Source organism: Sus scrofa, chromosome 16 (assembly GCF_054392235.1).
Source record: "Sus scrofa isolate SSC_HxYL_T2T_F1_AM1 chromosome 16, Sscrofa_HxYL_maternal_Yorkshire_Landrace_v2.0, whole genome shotgun sequence".
Classification (NCBI taxonomy): domain Eukaryota; kingdom Metazoa; phylum Chordata; class Mammalia; order Artiodactyla; family Suidae; genus Sus; species Sus scrofa.
In genome coordinates this window covers 18,426,598-18,445,744 of record NC_139398.1, presented here as the reverse complement: position 1 = coordinate 18,445,744, position 19,147 = coordinate 18,426,598, and the positions used below count along the sequence as shown (strand labels likewise).

The following is a 19,147-nucleotide window of genomic DNA, read 5'->3' as shown; positions in this document are numbered from 1 at the left end:
GGGCTTTCGCTCAGACTCAAGGGGCCGCCAGGGTGGTGAACGACGCCCCCTGCCACCTGCTCCCCTCCTCAGCATCCCTACCCCGCCGCCCGGGACGTCCAGCTGAGATTCCTATATCTGGGCAGGCACCGAGGTTGGGGGTGACCTGGTGGCTCCCCTCAGCCCATCAGGACCGATGTCCGCGGGGTTGAGGGTGGCCTCCAACGGCAGACGCGCTTGGGCGGCGCCCGAAGGACCGAGTGCGCTCGGCGGGCGACTCCGGCACTCACTGGGCTGAGCCGGGAAGGCTGCGGCTTTGGGCAAGCGCGGCGCTAAAGTCCAGCGGGCCGGGCGGGCTAAAGTTCAGCGAGGATGCTTTCGGGATCTGGGAGAGGAAGGAGGGAAGACAAGAGCCCCAGGGAAGAAACCGTCTGTTTTTTGATGTCTCTGTTTTAATGGAGGCAACCAGTTCTCAGGAAGACCGAGTTAGGAGTGGCCACCGGCACAGTGCGGCTCAGAAATGCACAGGTCAAAACCGTGGCTAAGAACGCTGTGTCCGGGTGTCCCGGGGGTGGGGGTGGGGGCTGCCACTTTGTTTAACATCGGGATACAAAATAATCACTAGGGTAGGGAGATATGCTCACCCTGCTTATTTGTAGGCAAGAAACAAATGCAAAAACATAACATGACATCGTCTGTAACACCACAGCGCTTACGACGTAGCTCTTTCACTAGACAAAAGCCCATTTTATCTTCTGCAAAACCCATCTGAACCTTTGGAACTTTCATTTGCGGCATTTGGGCGCCCTCTGGCTGTGTCTGGATTGTTTTCACGCTTGCCTACATCCCTGCAAAGAAAAACCGATTGAGCTGCTAGTTTTCTTCCTGGATGGTTCTGCCCTCTTGACCTGGGCTTGGATTCCAGGGTAGAAATGTTATTCAAAATGAGGTGACAAAATGTAAGCATATTTATGGGGGCAGACGCCAAAAGCAAGTGCATCCGCCTTCAACTGGGGAAAGGTAAGTCCATTTTCGATTAATAAAAGAATTAAATTCTTACCAGAACTTAATTACTGTATTTAAATTAAGCCAGATGTTAAGGGTTTACCCCAAATTAGGCTAGAAGTTTTGCAGTGAAACAAGGCTACCCTGCCGCACACGTATTTACAGTTTATAGGGTCACACAAGTTAGACAAAGGCAGGCAAGCTGGAAATGTGCACATGTTAAAGTCAAAGGGGCAAGGGGATTTTGCTGTCTTTTTCATTTTTTCTTGTGTCTTTTTGGCACTTAAATGAAATAATAAAGGAGTAAATATAAGCAGGGAAGCAAGTTACAACCAGTGTTTCCTCCAAAGCATTTTATTTATTTGAACATAAATGTTCAATAATTTAATATGCTCCATATGTCTCTCAGTTCAGTACATTATCTATGAAGCTAGATATAAGGTTTCTCAACCTCCTGTTTTTGCGCAGATAATTTTCTGTTGGATGGGTAGGCTGTTCAGCATCATTATTAACCTTTACCCACCCACTAGCTACCAGTAATGTACACACCACCACCACCACCACCAGTTGTGACAACCAAAATATCTCCAGACATTACCAAATGTCCCCTGGCAGGCAAAAATCACTCCAGGTTGAAAACTACAGGGCTATAGATTTTTTTTTAACTTGTTGTGAGCAAGTCTCTATGTTTTTACCCTATTAAACTAAATGAGCATTTGCAATTTTATGCTCAAAACATGTACTGAATGCACTTGTAGGTATCTGCATAGTTATTTCATTTGGCGTTCAGTTTTTAGCCCTGTGATCCAGGCATGTAAATTCACATAATAATTAGTAAATGTACATCCCTATTGTGTTTGCAGGATAAGTCTCTGGGTGTTATCTTTTCTCTTTTTCCAGTTTTTTTTTTTTAAAAAAACCATAAAAATTAATGTTCGGTATCTTCAGTGCTCCTGGCTAAATTTTCACGATGAAGAAAACAAGGGTGTGATTGGAATAAAGATCACTGATTACCAGAGAAATGGGAGGCAAAAGCTGACACCAATGAGACCAAGGGTCTCCTCAGTTTTGTCCTCCATCAGATTTGTTTGTTTATTTTAAAGATTTTTAAAAGAATTCTTTAATGAAATAATGGTTGATAGTCCTATTGATCTTAATAATAGAAGCTTTTCCAGACATGCATCAAATGGTACCCTAAGCATTACATCCCAATATATTACCAGATAAAATTCAATTTGGTGATGCTTTTAGTCTCATTTTTAGTTATTCATCTAATATCTTACATTTTTAAGGTGTGTTCTTTTTGAAACTTTTTAAAAACATATGCTTAGGGAATTAATGGGAATTAATGAGAGTATTTAAAGCTGGAGAGTTTAGAGAAATTTTGCCATTACTGTGGATGTCACTAGCTGTTTAGATTATAGACTAATGAACTTGGGAATATGTTAAATTTATGGCAGATTTAATTACCTTTCAACATTACACTTATGAAAATAAAAATTGCTTTCCTCTCTAAAAGGAATAAATAATTTCTTTAATAACAAAAATAGACTTCCTGGCTTGTAAAACAAATTCCAATGTCATTTCCAATTGCCTACACAGTTTGCTTCAGTGAAGCATTACCCGCGTTGTGGAAATATTCATCAAAAAGATGAATGATTCAGTGACTACTGATTTTTGCTAAAGGATTTGCCATAGAATTTGCTTGCAATGCAATGGACTCACTGTCACCTAAATTAGTAGGTTTACAAAAACTCCACTGTGTGTTCGGCTTTTCAAATCGTATCTATTGTCAATTGAGACATGTATGATAGATCATTATACAGAACTCATCTCACCTCCAGATCTCACCCACGGTTCCTCTCTTGGTACCTCTCACAGCATTCCCTGAGGCTTAACATCTTCCCAGTTCCCCCTCCTTTCCTCCTAAACAGCAAAAAGAGAATTAAAGTCCCAAATAAAACATGTAAACCAACATGAATGAAGCAAATGTGTGGTGACAGTAGCGTCACCCCAGTGTTACCCCAGCCACCTTTGTTTGATATCTTTTTGACCAGCTCCTGTTTCAAGACTGCTGAATTACTGCAAACCTTCCCACACCTAGGTAGAGAATTTGATCAATTCACCTCAACAGCTCAGTATTGGTGGAAGATTGAATTGCTATAATTTGTTCACAAGCTCTCTTCTGCAAATGGCAAGCCAAAGGCCAGATAACCAACTAATATTACATATGAAAGTAGCTAGCTTTTCTTTCTTAAATATATTGGTAATTTTCAATCAAAGGAAAATACTGAAATCAGTGTATCTTATCTTTCTCCCTTTCTTCCCTTCCTCCTCATTATTACAACCTCAGCCTTTCCATAGTCAAGTGAAAGGACTTTGTTTCAATTTTTGGCTCCAAGGACATGTAGCAATATCTGGAGGCTTTGGGGGAAGGGAGTGTGTGTTGGCGGGGGAGTGCTATTGGCATCTTTCTAACTGGTAAAGACCAGGGTCTCTGCTAAACATCATGCAACGCACATAGAACAGACTTAACAACAGGCAATTATCCATCCTGAAATGTCGGTAACGGTGAGCTGAGAAATCTGGGCTTAAAACCTGATTTCTTGGCCTCTTGCTGTGTATGGTTCAGGGTGACTGCAGCAGGCAGCAGGTTTGGGAGTGCAAAGATTTAAGAGATTTTCCTCTTAGCAGGGGCTGCATCACATCACACCCCAAGCTCCTCTTGGCCATCTTCTTTGACTAGGCAGTCATTCCAGAGCAATGGCAAAGGTTACCATCAGAGATTTTGAATCCTGCTCTGTTACTACACGCTAAGTAACTGGAAGAAACAGCTTAACCTGGGTCCCCTAGTTCACTTTCCTCTTTATGTCCTGTAAAAGGATAGCTGGGAAACCTGAGCAATTGTGTGTTTACCTCAAAGCATTGGACTTGAAATGCAAGGAGCAACCTGGCCTTGGCAGCCCGCTGGGAACATTTTTGCCCAAGAGAAAGGTGGGCAAAAACCAATCGTATATTCTACCCGAATAGCTCTCATATCCCTTTCATAGACAGGAATTTCCCCACCTATCCTTTCAATCCCAAAGCATTTTTTTCTACTTGCCAGCATTTTCTATTAAGAAAATACATAACACCAGGGATCAAAGTGTGTTTGCCTCACTAACCAGTGAGGGCTTTTTTCAGGCAGTGCCTACCTGTTTCTACAGACACAGGACAGGGGATTAGAACAGAGCGACCTTAGTCCTGGGAAAATACTCCTTAATTCTTTGGCTGCCCTTCCCCCATAATCACCTGTTAAACCCTTCAAATAACAAGTTACCTTACAATGGCATAAAGAATGCTGTAGGACATTTTTCACATGGCTTCCCTTTGCATAAATGAGACTACAGAGGTTCCAACATTAAATAGTGTGAACCTTAAATCTTGCCCTATTTCTTGTCACCACTTGCTTCTGCTCTCCAATCAGCCCCTCCTGGTAGTGAAAATATTTTTATTTTAACTGCAATGCAAGAAATGGTGCCCAAAATCAATTGCCCAAAAGCAAGTTGCCAAACAGAATGCAGAGGGTGCACATTTTTAGCTGTAAATTAATTAAGGGATGGTATCTTGCACTTTCACTTTTCCAAATGCAAATACTGTCAAATTCCCAAGATCAACCTAACTCTGCTCTTTGGATCAACTTCCTGAGACTCCCAAATGACTGCTGTAACCTTCTTGCCTCTCCAGCCCAGGAATATCCTACTCAGACAAATTCAACTCCATGTCAGAAAGAATGATTTCTCCCCAAAGAAAAAAAGTAAAATGGTGAGAAAGGAGAGAGCCCGACTTAAAATATATTAAGGAAAGAGCTGGCATAAATAGTTGAGGATATCCAAAAATAAGCCAACACCCCTCCTCCCACCCCCACCCCACCCCCACCCCCGCCCCAGCAAAAAAAAATCAGCTACTATTATGTCAGTAGTTTTAAGGGGATCGAAATGCCAGCTGTGAAAATGAAATGGCCCATCCTGGTAAAGAGACGAAGTACTGGGCGCAATAGGAAAATCATGGTTCCCATGTTAAAACATCAGTGTTTCTGGAGGACTTGGAACAAAAAAAAAAAAAAACTGGCTCACTGACATAATTAAAATATTCATCTGATCAAAATCAAACCCAGGGAAAGATGTCAAAAACCACTTCCCTGGTGCCGAAAGTAGGTTGCTGAGCAATAAGCAGAATGTTAGTGTCCTGATATTATGCTATAAATAAATGCATGGGAAATGACTGCAGGATTTTAGCTCAAATTGTTAATAGTAGCTCCTGCTGGGAATTGGTGTCATTTCCGAGGTGGGGTAGAGGGTTGCTCATCTTTCTAATACCATGTTATAAAGTTCTATGTTGAATGAATGTTTTTGCAATGACCACCCATTACTTTGAGAATCAGAATATATAATTTTGTACGTTGCTCAAGAGACCTGTTTTGGGCTCAGAAATCACTACTTGGAAACTGCTTTCTCATCAGCTCTCCTGACACTCTGTATTTTAACACCGTACTTTTGCTTCTCACATCTCGGCTTCTTCACCTTTAAATTAGTGGCTCACTTTGGATGAAGAATGTGGCCACAGCCTTGCCACTCCACGTTTGGCTGCTGGCCCAGGTCACTTTTGGGTGTCCTAATCCATTACACTTCTTTTTTTTTTTTGTCTTTTTAGGGCCGCACCTGTGGCATATGGAAGCTCCCAGACTAAGAGTCAAATCAGAGCTGCAGCTGTCAGCCTACACCACAGCCACAGCAACGTGGGATCCAAGCTGAGTCTGCGGCCTGCACCACAGCTCAAAGCAACAATCAACGCCAGATCCTTAACCCACTGAGCAAGGCCAGGGATCAAACCTGCAACCTCATGCATACCAGTTGGGTTTGTTACCGCTGAGCCACATCGGGACCTCCCAGCCCACTTCTAAAGCAAAAGCCTGGAGTTCCCGTCGTGGCGCAGTGGTTAACGAATCCGACTAGGAACCATGAGGTTGCGGGTCGGTCCCTGCCCTTGCTCAGTGGGTTAACGATCCGGCGTTGCCGTGAGCTGTGGTGTAGGTTGCAGACGCGGCTCGGATCCCGTGTTGCTGTGGCTCTGGCGTAGGCCGGTGGCTACAGCTCCGATTGGACCCCTAGCCTGGGAACCTCCATATGCCGCGGGAGCGGCCCAAGAAATAGCAACAACAACAACAACAACAACAACAAAAAAGACAAAAAGACAAAAAAAAAAAAAAAAAATTAAAATAAATAAATAAATAAAGCAAAAGCCTTCTCTCCACCTCCCAGCTTTTTAGGTGATTGTCGGAACAAGATTTTAGTCCATAGTTAGCTCTTTCTACTCCATCCACGTATTAACTTGCTTTTTGCTTTGATCAGTGGACCCGTAATCAACACAAAGTTCTATTTTTTATATACCATTTTTGTTTATGTCTTCCTCAGTACATCAGTGAACCTCCAGCACACAGCATTGTTGCTGAATCAAAATCACTTAAGCATTTTCTCTTCTATTGAAGACTAATTATCTCCTTCTGCTTTTTATCTTAATAATTCTGCAGTGATGGCTTTGAACACATAATTCTCTCTCTCTCTCTCTCTTTTCCTTGTCTTTTTAGGGCCGAACCCACAGCATATGGAAGTTCCCAGGCTAGGGGCCAATTTGGAGCTGTAGCTGCTGGCCTACACCACAGCAACGCCAGATCCGAGCTGCATCTTCAACCTACACCACAGTTCTCAGCAAATCCTTAACCCACTAAGCGAGGCCAGTTACTGAACCTGCATCCTCATGGATACCAGTCGGATTTGTTTCTGCTGAGCCATGAGGGGAACTCCAAATTCTCATGTTTTAAAATATTTCCTCAGTTTCAGTTTCTAGAAATGGGACCTATCTATCAGTCAATGCTCTGCTGATTTTTATGGCTTTTGCCCCTCAGTGAGATTAAACAAATTTGGTGCGACCAAAAGACCTGTCTCCCCACAGTTCCAACATCAAAACATGTAACAACTTTTCACAGGTGCAAAGTGGTTTGAGGTTGCATATGTTTAATTACCAACAAGATTAGACTCTGTTTTTTCAGTGCTGATTTGCTGCTTGCATTTTGTTTGGTGTAACATTCTCAGTCTCCTATGAAAGCATTAATATCAATTCTGTGGATAAAGGTCTTCTAACTGTTCATCTTTTTATCATTTTTTCAATGGGAAAATTGATTCCATCTTTGCATTCTCCTTGGCATCTGTTGAAATCCACTGGAGTGTGACTAAGGGAGCCTGTCCATCTCAGTGGTCAAGCTGACAAGCTTACTTTTTGGATGATAATGGTTTCAAATCCTAACTTTGCCTTCACTTTCTAGCTTTATGGGTTTTAACACAATCCTTCCTGTCTTTTATCCTTAGTCTTTTCATCGGGAAAGTAGAAAAATTACCAACTTCATTGGGTTGTTCTAAATATTATATCAGAAAATGGATTTAAAGCCTTAGCCAATTCATAAAACACATTCAGAAAAATGTGTCCTGAAGAAGCTAATTTTATAATACCACCAGTAGGACCATTAAGGAAGGGATAAAATAACAATAATTAAGTACTGAATATAGGAGGATGGGGCTGTGGGGGAGTACAGAAAAGCTGAAGTATGACACTATGTTTGCACAAAGGATTTAGCTCTAAGCTTCTTGGCAGCCAAGAGAAAAAAAATCAAAATATTATAGATTATTAATTTTTCCACTGAAGGAATACATTCCAAGTGTGTCCAGAAAGACAAAGACAAATACCATATGATATCACTTATAACTGGAATCTAATATCCAGCACAAATGAACATCTCCTCAGAAGAGAAAATCATGGACTTGGAGAAGAGACTTGTGGCTGCCTGATGGGAGAGGGAGGAAGTGGGAGGGATCGGGAGCTTGGGGTTATCAGACACAATTTAGAATAGATTTACAAGGAGATCCTGCTGAATAGCATTGAGAACTTTGTCTAGATGCTCATATTGCAACAGAACAAAGGGTGGGGAAAAAATAATGTAATTGTAATGTATACATGTAAGGATAACCTGACCCCCTTGCTGTACAGTGGGAAAATAAAATAAAATAAAATAAAATAAAAAAGAAATGCAAAAAAAAAAAAAAAAAGGACAATGCTTCCTAGCAATCAACTTTAAGAAGAATGTATCACTAGATCCCTTTCAGTAAAAGATACTGAATTTCATGAAGGACAATTTTTCAATAACAATTTTTAACTGGAGGTATGGAAATTTACTCAGGAGGTCATTTATTATATCAACCTGAAAGCTGCAGAAACCATCTTAGAATAATTTTGCTAAAGCATTTTATTGAAAAGGGCAAAAATAATGTGGTCCAAACCAGCAGCAACTCTGTGTTTGAGCCCATAGAGAGATGTTTTCATGAGGATGGAGGGTACAAGCAGGAAGCAGGGTGCTGTCCTCTTCTTGGACAGCAAGAATGTCCTCTAGAGAAGAAAGTTCTATCTAAAATATGTGTCCATCTTCACCTCCAGGTTCTGATGCTGTCGTTTCTCCCCTTGGGTCTCAGGCAGAAATTTTCAGCCTGGGGCCCAGGATGCTAGGGCACTTAGGCGTGGCCACTGGCAAGTTCTCTACCCCTCTCCCTTAGCTTCTAACTCAATGCCAGATATTTTGGTGTAAATTTCAAGCAAACACTGCAGCATAAAAATTGACTCTTGAAGTTCTCTGGTGGCCTAGCAATTTAGAATCCAACGTGCCACTGCTGTGGCACAGGTTTGATCCCTGGACGGAGAATTTCCGCACACCTTGGGCATGGCCAAAAAAAAAATTTGACTTCTCAGAGTTCCCGTTGTGGCTCAGTGGGTTAAGAATCTGACTAGTATCAATGAGGATGCAAGTTCAATTCCTGGCCTCAGTCAGTGGGTTAGGGATTCAGCCTTGCCACAAATTGTAGTGTAGTTCGCAGATGTAGCTTGGATCTGGTGTTGCTGTGGCTGTGGTGTAGGCCAGTAGCTATAGCTCCGATTTGACCCCTAGCCTGGGAACTTGGGAACTTCCATATGCTACATGTGCAGCCCTAAAAAAAAAAAAAAAAGGGAAAAAAATTAATATTGACTTCTCAAGTATTGTGTTGGCAGAAAAATAAGAAAATATCTGTATTCTAAGGTCTCCTATGTCTTCTTTTATTTTTTTCTAATTTTTTAATTTTTACCTTTTTGGTTTTTAGGGCTACACCCATGGCATATGGAAGTTCCCAGGCTAGGAGTTTTATCGGAGCTACAGCTGTCAGCCTACACCACAGCCACAGCAATGCAAGATCCAAGCCATGTCTTCAACCTATGCCATAGCTCACAGCAATGCCAGATTCCTGGCCCACTGAGCAAGGCCAGGGATCTAACCTGCATCCTCGTGGATACTGGCCAGAATCATTTCTGCTGAGCCATGATGGGAACTTCTCCATTTCTTCTTTTAAACTTAAAACCTTTGCTTCTATTTTGGCCCAGGTAGAAGGTTGCCCCATTTCTGCCTGAAGGGATGCCATGGGAATCTGACAATGGACACCCCACATTTCCTTGTCAGTTGCTTAAAATCTGCTCAAGGGCTTGCAAAATGCTCCAGAGCCTGGAAACCTGAGGATGGAAGAGGCAGCCTGGGCCAAGAAAACTTAGGAGGGCCGTGATTACCTACCATCAAGCTGGGTGGCCTCAAGATGCCACAAGTGTCACCTTGGGAACATTGGGAGCAGATTCAGGCTGGAAGGGAATGGCCCTGACATCCGGCCATGCAGAGTGCCCTTCTGGGTGAGTCATGTTGAAGAACCAGCTGAAGGTGGAGAAGCAGAGGGTATAAGAAAAACAGGCTAAGGGCTAAGAAAAAGAGGGTTGGACTAAATTAGGACACATGTAAGTACTGATGGGAAATATGGCTCACTGCATGTTTATATTTTATACTATGTTTCCTAAAGCTGTGATCATCTCAAAGGGACCGATACTTTTGTTTGTTTGTTTGTTCTTTTTTAGGGCCACGCCTGAGGCATATGGAAATTCCCAGGTGAGGGGTTGAATTGGAGCTGCAGCTCCCGGCCTGCACCATAGCTACGGCAACGCCAGATCCAAACCACATCTACAACCTATGCCTCAGCTTGCAGTAATGCCAGATCCTTAACCCACTGAGCAAGGCCAGGGATTGAACCCATAACCTCATGGATACCAGTCCGGTTCTTAACCCACTGAGTCACAACAGGAACTCCCTGATACGTTTTTAAAGAGAAATTAAAAACCAAGTTTAGAACTAGAATCTCTGCCTTCAAAAATATGCAATCTAATGGAGAAGCTTATAATCTAGAAAAGGCCAAATAGTAAATATTTTAGGTTTTGCAAGCCATGAGATTCCTGTCTGCCACTGGGATGCTGCCATTACACAAGAAAGCAACCACACACATAGGAGACAAGTGGGTGTGGCTGTGTTCCAATAAAACTTTATTTACAAAAACACATTGGCAGGTCAGCTTTGACACAAGAGGTACAGTTTTCCCATCCGGGTCTAGATCATTAATATTCTCCTCCTGCTAAGAAAAGTATTAGCTTGACTTTTCACTAAGATAAACTCTGCATATTCTTTTAAATCTTCATGGCCATGGTTTTGCATCCATTCAAAACATTTATGACTGACCGACCTCTAAGGTGATGAAAAATTGCATTGAATCCTGATTTCCATTAAAAGGGGCTTACACTGACTTCTGAGGTTCATTTTATCTTAATCTCATTAATTTCACGTTTATTGTCCCTGTGATTGAAATGAAGCCTGAAATATTTGTCAGTCTAGTCTGGACCTAGCGCCTCATAAAGAAGCAAAATGGAGGAAAAGGAAGTCAGCCAGCTAGAAGAGAAGAAAACACAGCTTAAAGGGAAATACGATAATAGGCATAATATATACCAGACAGTGCAGGACATTTTTCTGAAAGGAACATTTTAAATATACAATCAAATGCTTTTCCTTCGTGATATAGGCTATCAAATGAACTCTGGTTAAATAAATAGGTGCAGATCCATTTTCATTCATCTTAGATTTATTCCTGGAGATTGTAGTTTATAATTTTGAGTCTGAGCTGAATTCTTTTTTTTTTTTTTTTTTTTGTCTTTTTTTTTTTGTCTTTTTGCCTTTTCTAGGGCTGCTCCCTTGGCATATGGAGGTTCCCAGGCTAGGGGTTAAATCCGAGCTGTAGATGCCGGCCTCCACCAGAGCCACAGCAACGCAGGATCCAAGCTTCGTCTGCGACCTATACCACAGCTCATGGCAATGCCAGATCCTTAACCCACTGAGCAAGGCCAGGGATCAAACCTGCAACCTCATGGTTCCTAGTAGAATTCGTTAACCACTGAGCCACGACAGGAACTCCTGAGTTGAATTCTTATTCTATCATTAAATGTTGAGAAGTGTTCAAAGGTTTAAGTCTAGTTCAAATCTAAAATGCAGTTAAAGCAACAACGTTTTGAGAATCTGTCTTTTTAAATCACTTTACATTTAGAGTTGAAGGAAACCATGTGACCTAGGAATGCATGGCCAGCCCCCCCTCCCACATCCAGGTGGGCATTGCTGATCAATCAATCGGTCAGTCACAGCATTCTCCTCTTGCCAAAAAATTCTTTGAAATACTATACCCAAGATGCCACTGCCAATTAGATCTTACCCCAAGGCTGCTATGTAATTGTCATCTCCAATAAACTCCATTCTCTCATTTTACAAATGGGGAGGCTGTAAGGTTAAAGCATCTTCCCAAGTGCTGAGCATGGTTCTTATCAATTTAATGCCTTTTCTACTGCTGTTTTCCGAATACCAGATTACTCAGAGACCAGGAGGTCTTGCAATATAAATTCATATGCAAACTAAACCTTTATCAAATACCTGAATACCTACTAAGTGCCAGAAACTCTACAAGAAGCTGAGAATTCAACCATAAACTAGGTGGCTTAGATTCTTGTGGGCACGAGGAATAAAAACAAAACATTGAGAAGTTTTATTGTGACGGGAAGCAGAGAAACACAGCATTAGCTGGAGAGAATTGGGGGTTAAGGAAAGATTAATGGCAGCTATTGGAGCCTGTGTAGGTATGAAGGAAATGCGCAAGAGGGAGGAAGACTGAGCATGTAGGGGAGAGAAGGGGAATTACAGATGAGACGCCCTTGAGTCCGTAAGAGGGCAGAGGCATTTGAATCCAGAGAATGAAAAAGAGCTGACCTCTACCTGAGCAGCGATATTTTGCTCACACAGAGCAGGAACAGTGGTAGGGACGATGGACATACACGCTGGGAGAACATTAGGGGGTCAGATTTCCAGACTGTAACCTATGTATGCAGGTCTCTATACTTTAAAACATACACTGCAGGAGGGCAGAGATTCTAGTCCATTTCATTAACAGTCTTAAGCTGAGTGCCCAGCACATTGTGTGGCACACATCGGGGGGGGGGGGGGGGCAGAGGGGGTGAAACAGGAAGCATTTATAAAAGAACAAAATTATGGGGGCCTCCTTTAACAGGCATAAGGTTGAATTTTTCTCAATGCTCATCCCTTAAAAATTGCTTTTTGTACAGAAAATTTCTTGGCTCACCAATTAAGCATAAGTATTAATCATTGCAACCCAATTTCCTTAAAATATGCTATTGTTAATAAATGTTTTCTGGAAGTTCCTGTTGTGGCACAGCGGAAACGAATCCCACTAGGAACCATGAGGTTGCGGGTTCGATCTCTGCCCTCGCTCAGTGGGTTAAGGATTTGGCACTGCCGTGAGCTGTGGTGTAAGTCACAGACGCGGCTTGAATCTGGCGTTGCTGTGGCTCCGGTGTAGGAACCTCCATATGCCGCAGGTGCAGTCCTCAAAAGATAAATAAATAAATAAGTAAATGTTTTCTGGAGGTAGATAAGTGGATTCTGACCCAGTTGATAAAAGGAACACAATTAGCTCCACCACCACCCCCAAATGGTTATTGAAGGAAAATTACTGCAGAACATTTGTTTTGCCAAGTTTGGTTTTCCAAATGACCACAAGGTGGCAGGCTAGTATCAAGAAAACACTGTCACCTGGTTAATTTCTAGAGTGAGACATGCAAAACACAGAGAAGTGGTGACTTTTTAAGTGAACATTCTAATAAACTAGAAAACAATTTCTCGTGTGGGGGTGTGTATGTATATACTTGCCTTGACAAGTATTTACTTGACAGACAAGACTTTGGGCAACCATGAAAAAGGAAATAAAAGGCAAAGACTGGCTAGGTACCCGAGTTTAAGATACTCTTCTAGTGATGTGAACTTATTTCCTCTTAAATTATTTCCCCTTAAAGCAGTAACATTTACCACTTCAGCTATTTCTCACATTTGTCAAGTTTCAGCATCACAGGGTGAATATAAAACACTAAAGAATCCCCAGAGTGAAACAGAATCCTCTTGGAGACCACTGAAGCCCTCTGAAATCTAGATTTTTGAACCTGAATTTAATTTGTAGAAATAACACTAGATTGGCCCTTCTATAAATAAATCTCTTGGTGTTATTCCTCATAGATATTACCTTAACATTTCATTTTTCTTTCCCAACTACCTCCTAGAATAATGACATACAGGTGAAAATTAATTCTTTCTCTTTTTAAAAAAGGAGAGTTCTTGTTGTGGCTCAGAAGGCTAGGAACCCAACATAGTCTTTTTGTTTTTGGGGGGGTTTTTTTTATGCTACTTTTTTTTTTTTTTTTTTTTTTTGTCTTTTTGCTATTTCTTGGGCCACTCGCGCAGCATATGGAGGTTCCCAGGCTAGGGGTTGAATCAGAGCTGTAGCGGCTGGTCTACGCCAGAGCCACAGCAACTCGGGATCCGAGCTGCGTCTGCAACCTTCACCACAGCTCACGGCAGTGCCGGATCGTTAACCCACTGAGCAAGGGCAGGGACCGAACCCGCAACCTCATGGTTCCCAGTCGGATTCATTAACCACTGCACCACGATGGGAACTCCTGGTTTTTTTTTTTTTAAGGCTGCACCCTCGGCATAAGGACTAGGCTAGGGACTGAATCAGAGCTGCAGCTGCCAGCCTACGCCACAGCCACAGCAATGCCAGATCTGAGCTGCATATGCCACCTACACCGCAGTTCACGGCAATGCCAGATACTTAACCTACTGAGCAAGGCCAGGGATCAAACCCATGTCCTCATGGATACTAGTCGAAGAACCCAACATAGTATCCATAAGGATACTGGTTCAATCCCTGGCCTCACTCAGTGGGTTAAAGATCTGGCGTTGCTGCAAGCTGCAGCATAGGTCACAGATGAGGCTTAGAACCGGTGCTGCCGTGGCTGTGACATAAGCCTACAGCTGCAGCTCCAATTCATCCCCTAGCCCTGGAACTTCCATATGCCACAAGTGCGACATAAAAAGAAAGAAAAAAAGTGGCAGACAGGGTTTGTGTCTAACATTTCTGTATTATCGTGCGACATAAAAAGAAAGAAAAAAAGTGGCAGACAGGGTTTGTGTCTAACATTTCTGCATTATCAGGGCCCTCTGTGTTGTGTTTTGGTTTGGCTTTGCTGATTTTGTTTTGTCTGTGGGGGGTTGGATTACTCAAAACATTTGCTACTGTCCCTGTTGGAGGACTTCCCCACTCTCTGATGTTCGGCTCGGCCATGTGATTCAAGATGTGTCTCCGCAAGTTCCCATCCTGGCGCAGCGGAAACGAATCCAACTAGGAACCATGAGGTTGCACGTTCCATCCCTGGCCTTGCTCAGTCAATTAAGGATCCGGCATTGCTGTGAGGTGTAGTGTAGGTCACAGATGAGGCTCGGATCCCGCGTTGCTGTGGCTGTGCTGTAGGCCAGGGGCTACAGCTCCAATTGGAGCCCTGGCCTGGGAATCTCCATGAACCCTAAAAAAAAAAAAAAAAAAAAAAAAAGGATGCATTTCCAGGAAGTAGAATAAAACCTCCCTCGTTGTAAATCAACTATACTGCAATAAAACTTAAAAAACACACAAATAAATAAAAAAGCTTCCTGATACATGGAGGTCAGGAGTGACCATGTGAATCGCATTGGCCATTGAATGGAGAAGTGACAGGTGTCACTTCTGAATTGAAGTTTTAAGAACCCATTCATAGTCGACCACCTGAGAAACCAAAATCCACCTAAATGCTGCCCTACCTTCTGGGTCCCTAGTCACTCAACCCCACAATGGACATGTGGTGTGAGTAAAACAATCAATGTGTGTGGTCTGAGAGCTGGAGACTATTTTTTATTGCAGCAAAACTTAATTTAAATTGACTGATTCAATATTTTAGGTTGTAAGAGTACATGAACAGCCACCTATAAAATGCTTAACCCCCTATATGGGGTATGTTAAGCAATGGATAAATGTCATTAGTATCCTTGATCATTTTCATTCATTCATTCATTTTTACCTCTCATGGGCATGATATAGACACACTTAGGCTTTATTTAACTTGTATTAGAAGATGTCAGCATCATTAAGAGGTTTAAAATGAGAAGCAGAGCCCAATAAAGAGACCAAGACATCTCTACCTGTAGCGTGATAGAAGGTGTGGGTGATTACGTGCTATCCATGAAGATATACCTACTCGAGAATACTTATTGAACAACTAGTGTTAATTTCCCTGACTCAGCCACTCTGCCTTTACAGCCTCGGTCATTCAGAAGGTACACATCTCTTTGGCTGCTAAGTAAATCCAGCGAGAATAAGTTACTTTTGATATTCTGATTTTAAAATTCCATTCTAGGGCGTTTCCAATGTGGCACAACGGAACTGAATCCGACTAGGAACTATGAGGTTTCAGGTTCAATCCCTGGCCTTGCTCAGTGGGTTAAGGATCCGGCATTGCAGTGAGCTGTGGTGTAGGTGGCAGACGTGGCTCAGATCCCGTGTTGCTGTGGCTGTGGCGTAGGCTGGCAGCTGTAGCTCTGATTAGACTCCTAGCCTGGGAATTTCCCTTTGTGCAGGGGCAGCCCTAAAAGAAAAAAATAATAATAATAATAAATAAATAAAATTCCATTTCATTACATACTTTTCTTCTCTTCACATATGTTCTTGGCAACCAGGAAAGGAAAGTACATACTCCCCTACTGGTCCTAGGGCAGTAACAAAGCAGAGTCTGTGTGGTACCAAATTTAAATTATTTTTATTTTTATTTTTTGTCTTTCTGCTATTTCTTTGGGCTGCTCCCGCGGCGTATGGAGGTTCCCAGGCTAGGGGTCGAATCGGAGCTGTAGCCACTGGCCTATGCCAGAGCCACAGCAACGCGGGATCCGAGCCGAGTCTGCAACCTACACCACAGCTCATGGCAACGCTGGATCGTTAACCCACTGAGCAAGGGCAGGGACCAAACCCACAACCTCATGGTTCCTAGTCGGATTCGTTAACCACTGCGCCACGATGGGAACTCCTAAATTATTTTTAGATCTCCTTGATGTTTCTGCGAGAATGCATTCTAGCGTTCCAAAGAATACACGTCTGTTGGAGTTCCCGTCGTGGCACAGTGGTTAATGAATCCAACTAGGAACCATGAGGTTGCAGGTTCGATCCCTGGCCTTGCTCAGTGGGTTAACGATCCAGCATTGCCGTAAGCTGTGGTGTAGGTCACAGAAGCGGCTTGGATCCCACGTTGCTGTGGCTCTGGTGTAGGCCGGCGGCTACAGCTCTGATTTGACCCCTAGCCTGGGAACCTCCATATGCCGCAGGAGCAGCCCAAGAAATGGCAAAAAGACAAAAAAAAAAAAAAAGAATACACATCTGCTTTCAAATTGGTGACATTTCTGTTCCTAATACAGCTTTCAGTGTGTGCCTGTTAACAGCCAACTTCCTGAATCATGTAGATTCTGACCTGCAGTTCCTGCTGGTTCTTTCAACCCAGATCAAGCATCACAGATTTCACCCTGTCAGACCATTCCCAACAATACTTCTTCCACTGGTCCATTTAATGAGAAGGAAAATGGCTTAAACTGCAATTCTGTCCAGAAGGCTTGGAAAGCTAGCTTCCCTACAGGACCTTCAAAGATCCAGGACTTCAAGGTGGGAGATATCCAAAGGCCAAGAGGCAGAACAGGGGTTGATTGATCAACAGAAGCAACCACCTCCAGGCTCCCTGCCTCCAGCCTTGGCTAGAAACTTACTCTAGAGAAACTGATCCCAAGAGACACAGGCCTGAAAGTGGGGGAATCACCTGAGTGTTGGCCTAACGATAGTGGAACACCCAGCCCACTCCCACAACCCGATGCCAGAAACATTCCCAGAACTTGGTGCCTGTACATTCCTGCAGCCAGAAAACCCCACCCACCCCATAGGAGATTGGCGACGTCATTGGAGAGAGAGTTCCCTCATGAAAAGGCCAGTTAGCCAAAATTTTAGTTTGACACCATTGTGAAGCCTGCTCACCCACAGTTCTGTCCACAGAGAGCTTGCAAATCGCTTTCAAGACCCCTGTTTAATTACAAAAGGGCAATCAAGGAGCACCAAGTTTTAAGAAAATGTGTAACAAGAATTAAGGGAGACCGGAGTTCCTGTCGTGGCTCAGTGGTTAACAAACCAGACTAGGATCCATGAGGATGCGGGTTCAATCCCTGGCCTTGCTCAATGGGTGGGGGTTCCAGCATTGCTGTGGTTGTGATGTAGGCCAGCAGCTGTAGCTCTGATTCGACCTCTAGCCTGGGAAGGGAACCTCCATATGCCATGGGTATGGCCCTAAAAAGAAAAAAAAAAAAAAGGACACATGTTTTAAACAAATTCCTAGAAAGAAACAGCATACTGAATACCGTACTAATAAAGCAAGCACAGACAAGCCACAGGCAAATAGCAGGGCAGACCCACCTGTACTCAGCATGAGGTAAAACTAAGAGTAATCAAGTCACCTCTGACAATAAGCTGGACAAAAAGTTTTAAGTGAGCAGGAAGCTGCATTGTCATGAGGATTTGCACGCACTGTTATTCAAGAAGAACCCCACCCTAAATGTGAAACGTGCCTCGAGGGGACAGCTAATGGCAAGATCGAGCGCCATAATTCACAAGACATCTAAAAACACTTTCTATTTCTGCTTAAACTCATCTTTGAAAACTTTTTGCTGTTGTGTGTTTTATCACCTATGATTAGTATAAATTGCATGTGTGTATTATTTAGAGGACACCTTAATTTTTTTTTTTCTCTACGGATTGTATGCAGGGTCAAAAGAGCTTTGAAGCCACTGCTGTAGACATGGGAGTTCCATGAGCCTTGGGGACTTTGCAGAAGGCTGTGCCAGAATTCTGCTGGAGGGAAACTACTTCATCCTACGAGTATGGGGGCCATAAATATTTACAATAGCACAGCATGAAACCGTAATGAGCTAAATGAGATTAATCTATTAGCCCTTGAATTGAAATGATGGAATAAATTTGAGAAACACAGCAAAGGATCAAGAAAAGAGACCTGACTGGTTTAATAAAGGAGGGCATTTGTCATGACACTGCCTGGTAAATACAACAATCAACAGCCTAAAGCACAATAATGCCACTAACTTTATGACTGTATCATTCCTTGTTTGTCCCTAGGCAAGTATCTTCTGCTTAAACCTTATTTTCAGGGTCACCTAGAGTTATGTACCTAGAAGCATTTTCTTGACACTCTTAGGCCTAAGGAATAACATCAGGTTATGAAAACTCAGGCTTTCCCTGTTTTTAAGGTACTTTCACCCTAACTGGATGTTTAAGGTATAAATGCATGAATACTAGTTAACAGTTCTGCACCCTCAGCATATGCCCCTACCGGTCTTCTAAGAAATTTACACATATTACCTCATTTAATCCTCACCAAATTCTCTGTTACCATACCCATTTCACTGATGAGGAAATCAAGACCCCGAGAAGCTAAATAACTTGCCCACCATCCAATGGTAAAGCTGGATTCCTACCCAATGAATGTAGCTCCAAACCACACACTAAATACTGCAAGAGTGTAATCAGTGTAATTGCTCAGAAATGCCTTTTCATGACACATATTTCCTTCTGAGATGCCAAACCATTCAACTCTACAAATTTTCCAGGCTTTTGTTCCCAAATTTGTGGATTAGACTATAAACCAACTTATCTTTTGTTGACTGGTAGAAAACTCTAGACACAGCTCATAAATGGATACACAAAATAAGTAATGATTACAA

The 19,147-nt window shown here is 42.6% G+C and overlaps 1 protein-coding gene and 1 long non-coding RNA gene across 3 annotated transcripts in view; one reads left to right on the top strand and one right to left on the bottom strand.

Moving 5' to 3' along the window:
* The window catches only part of BASP1 (brain abundant membrane attached signal protein 1), a 57,010-nt gene extending 56,689 nt beyond the window's left edge, over nt 1-321 (bottom strand). The window contains exon 1 of the mRNA XM_085001741.1: nt 82-321. The gene's annotated coding sequence lies outside the window, so the exon portion shown is untranslated. The remainder of the gene's footprint in view (nt 1-81) is intronic.
* A 521-nt stretch (nt 322-842) lies between these two features.
* On the top strand, nt 843-18,455 carry LOC102167846 (uncharacterized). 2 transcript variants are annotated; one of them, XR_308347.4, is made up of 3 exons: nt 843-999; nt 9,481-9,777; nt 16,790-18,455. It is a non-coding gene; the product is annotated as an uncharacterized LOC102167846 (long non-coding RNA). The 2 variants fall into 2 exon arrangements; XR_014830812.1 differs by lacking the exon at nt 9,481-9,777.
* The last annotated feature ends 692 nt before the right edge of the window (nt 18,456-19,147 follow it).